Below are 4,453 nucleotides of genomic sequence, written 5' to 3' on the forward strand. Positions count from 1 at the left end.
AATAGGGAAGATTAATGTTAAACCAAGAGAAGGCTTTCCTAAAGGGCCATTTAGTTGGGTCACGTGGGAAAATGATAAAACTATCATGGTTTGTTGAATAGATAAGACATTAGGGATATATTCCATTAAAGAAAATTTAAACCCAAAAATAATCAAGCGAAAAAAAAAAGCTGCCTCATTTCATGGTTTCTTGCAACCTTAAAACTTTTTTACACTTGAGTGGTAGAGAACCTACTACCATAAAGAAAATATTCCTACATTCTTTGTGGGCATTTTTTATTATTTAGGGTTCTATGAACACCGGTATAGGGGAGTGCAACAATGAGTTGCAATGAAATGGTGTCGACCATAGAAAGACAAAAGGGCATTCCACATGAAGAGGAAAGAGTTAGACAGGGAGGTGCTAGGCGCACTTTGGCCCCACTGGCTCATATAATTTTTTCCTTTTCACTTTTGACCCAATTGCACATGAAAATGTGAACAAAAACAGTTAGGAATAAGGTAAAATCTTTCCAATTAAGTAATCTTTCACAGGACCTAGGGTTTAGAAATTCTATATTGTTATGATTGAACTCTAAATTCATTATTAACTTCAATCCCCTATTATATAAACTCCAAAACACTTTTTCTAGTCAATCAGAGGGTTAAATTGATTAGATGAAGAGACTCTATCCTCACAATGGATGGAGAAAATAAAGTGAACTCCAATCTTTTCCAATTTGATGAGCAAGATGACAAGGAGGTGAAAGCCATTGAAAATGGTTGACGGCCGAAATTCCTAGTATGAAGTGTGATCCATGCCTTTCATAGGAATACAAGTGAGATCCAGGTCCATGTTAAGGAAAAGGACCATCACCAATCTTGGAATGGATGGACTATGGAGTTAAGAGTTAAAGCTCGAGGCCACGTTAGTAAAGTGGAAAATACCTAAGGAAGAATAGTAATAGGTCAGCTGATAGATGATACTTAGGCACCTTTTGACAATGTTCTTGTTATTTCTGTGTCCAAAAATAACAGAAACATAAATTCATGTTTTTGGGAATAGAAACGGATTTTTGGGTATTTGATAAACCTGTTTCTTGAATCGTTTTTCACACACATTGTTGTTTGATAACAGTTGTTTCAATCAAATTTCGCAAACCACTTCAAAGACTCAAGTAAACAAATGTGTTGTCGAAAGGAGTTCATGCCAGGTCCCAAGGAGGAAGGTGGGGGAAATGAAAAAGAAAAAGAAAAAAAGCCAAATAAAAGGAAGCTTTTTGAAGTATTTCCCCATCATAAATATGCCATCTAATGAACTCCATCGCTGCGTTGAAAAGGAATGAGTGGAAGAGAGTGACTTATAGGGTAGGATGCTACCACTTTACCATTGTCACCAGAGTCGTGCGCCGCTATTGTCGCCGATGTTCCATCGTCAGCTTTGAAGAAGAAAGAGCGGGAGAAAGGGATCCAACGGGTAGTATGCCGTCGCTGCTCCATCGCCGGCTTTGAAGAAGAAAGAGCAGGAGAGAGGGATCCATCGGGCAGTATGCCGCCTCTACTCCATCGCCGGCTTTGAAGAATAAAGAGTGGGAGAGAGGGATCCTTTGGTAGTATGCCGCCGCTACTCCATCGCCTTCAGTGGATGTAGAAGAGAAGTGGGTGCGAGGGGTTTTTGTCGGGACTTTCACAATTTTGGGCACCACAGCCGTTTTCAAAAACGACGAAACAAGTATGACTTATTTCATCACATGCGTTTCTAGGATGATAAATAACGACAAATTTTGATTTATATTTCTAAAAGCAAGAGAAACGGAACGAATTTACCGAATGCTTTTTATATTGTTTCTTCGTTTATGGAAACAAGAAAATATAGAAACGAAACATTGTCAAACAGTACATTAATTCTCTACACTCTTTTGATGCTTAATTTACTGTCACATTCTCTTACCAACTACGAAATGGGGAGGCAACTTGGTCAACCAAGTGCTTCCTCGTGTCATTGTCCACATATAAACTAATGGAAAAAAAAAAAACGTGGAGCACAGGTTATATTATTAGTAAATGGGTCGGTAATGGGCCTCCCATTGGTGCATACCCACAGTCAACTGGTCCAAAGCCCAACAAGTCTTTGACATCACATCTGCTCCCTAAATAGGAAGCAAGAAGCGGAAAGGGCTCCCTACTAGAAGAAATTAGAAGAATTTTATTATTATTATTATGAGAAAGTCCTATTATTGAACAGACAGTTTGGCCGAGTGGTCTAAGGCGCCAGATTTAGGCTCTGGTCCGAAAGGGCGTGGGTTCAAATCCCACAGCTGTCAATTTTTTTTTTATCACTTGATAACTTTTGATTGGACTTAAAATAAATATGGCTAGAGGGAGATTCAGGATCTAACCTATCCACCAAATTTCAACCCTAACCTAACATGCCATGATAAATATGAGTAGAGGGAGATTCAGGATCTAACCTATCCACCAAATTTCAACCCCAACTTAACATGCCATATGATAGGATTAAGTGAGTCACCGAACCAAACTTAGGTTGGATGAGCCACCAAGCCACTTCAATCAATAAAAACTTCACTTTAGAGGGGTCTCATGTGATAATATTTTCTGGAAGAAGTTGTTCCATGCGACACATCTAGAAAAGAATCTCCTAATTGATACTTCATTTTTGCCACACAGAAGAATGATATAGTAATTCTAATTGTAAAATACAACAACAATATCTCTATCAAAGATAGATATAAAGAAAGAAGAGCCAAAAGGGGAAGACGTAAAGAAAAAAAAAAAAAAGACAATGCAACACTTCTGGGTCATTCCATCTAAACATAGTCAGCAATATGAATCTTTGCCTTCCAAACAACTACGTTTGATGTCATACTAAGGTAGATTGACCACTTAGAAAATTTTCAAAGTTAAATTCAATCAAATTTCCTCCTTGTTTGATATGTTGGTTTACAATTACTTTTATGAATGCTTTGCACTTCTCATCCTGTTGGATTTTCAAAATTTTATTTTATCACTTGATAAATATCAATATATCATTGGGTTTAGCCACATTGTGTCTATAATATTTTGCTCACAATATAAAGATTCATTTATAGACAACTGCCTGAAAAACCTCCTCCATATTTTAAGTTTCAGGAGAAGACATGTTGGATCATATGTGAGCAATTGTAAAGACATTCTATTAATTTAATGCTCCCATAAATAAAATAAAACAAAATTAATCATATCGGAGGTAACCTTTTAATTATTATGGATTTTATTTTCCTTAATTTCAACTTCAAAGTGTTAATGATTGTTGGCAAAAACCAAGACGAATTCAAACATAAAAATTTAAGACTGAAGTACAAAGTTGGTACTTGGTAGGGTCCCTCTACTTAAAAATAATTTTATAGTTCAGTTTATTTAGTATGTTAAGCTATAATCCATAATATATTGAATATATTATCTGTTTAATTTCCCAAAAAGAATAGTTCTTTTAAGAACAACAAAATCATAGAAATCTACAACCTCTTATGTCTCTTGTAATAGCCATTTCGATTTCAGAGGGCAAGTCAATGACAGTTGATTCCAGTAAGAACCAACTTTGATAAAACATTTGTTGTTGGCGATTCCGATTTCTCTCTTGGAATTTTGAATATAAAAGTTGGGAGGTATTTTGGTGATTTGGGATGCTGACATGGATATAAAAGATGTTTATTTGAATAATTATGATTTGAATTTAATTTGATATTGGTGATTTGGAAGTATGGAATTTTGGACTATATCAGTGTTTATATGCTGAAGAGTTGATGTTTGATTATTAGTATATTTAGGAATATATATATATATATATATATATTCAATTATTTGTGTGCTTGAAAAGTTATTTGTATACTTTAAAACCGTCAATAAATCGAATAGGACAACCATGCCGTTATTAAATAGAAATGGATCTTAGTTTTGAAACCATTTAGTAAATGAGACAGTTCCGGGATTGACTCTCATTGTACGAAAATCAATGAAAAACAGTCCCAATTATCCAAGACCGGTGCAGACACTCTTTAACATACTTGAAGATGCATGCAAAAACACAGCAAGTAATTTGATTGAATTCAGTTATGCAATTTGACTCCTAATTTTCTAACCATCATCATTCCACTCTTTTTTTTTTTTTTTGACAGGCAAGATCCACTGAGGTGCCAAACAAGGGACCCATGAGGGGGCCAACAGAGGGTACAACATGGAGTTAAAACTTAGAACCATGTGTTTCACTAAAACCCTATATCACAATGTATCAAAGAAATGATCTTTTATCATGCATGTGTTGTGTCAGTGGTGAGACCAATGTTAATGGCTCATTTGAGAGATAACAAAGATCCAAGGTTTAGTGACAGAAGCTTAGAGGTCCACTTAGGTCAAATAAGTTAGGCCACACTAGGGTTGCCTTTGGTAATGAAATCATTTCAGCTTCAATTATGCA

General features: G+C 35.7%; 1 non-coding gene across 1 annotated transcript; it reads left to right on the forward strand.

Annotated features, from left to right (window-relative positions):
- Nucleotides 1-2,223: 2,223 nt before the first annotated feature.
- TRNAL-UAG lies at nt 2,224-2,303 on the forward strand. The gene has a single exon. It is a non-coding gene; the product is annotated as a tRNA-Leu (tRNA).
- The last annotated feature ends 2,150 nt before the right edge of the window (nt 2,304-4,453 follow it).

Source organism: Macadamia integrifolia, chromosome 9 (genome assembly GCF_013358625.1).
Source record: "Macadamia integrifolia cultivar HAES 741 chromosome 9, SCU_Mint_v3, whole genome shotgun sequence".
Classification (NCBI taxonomy): Eukaryota; Viridiplantae; Streptophyta; class Magnoliopsida; order Proteales; family Proteaceae; genus Macadamia; species Macadamia integrifolia.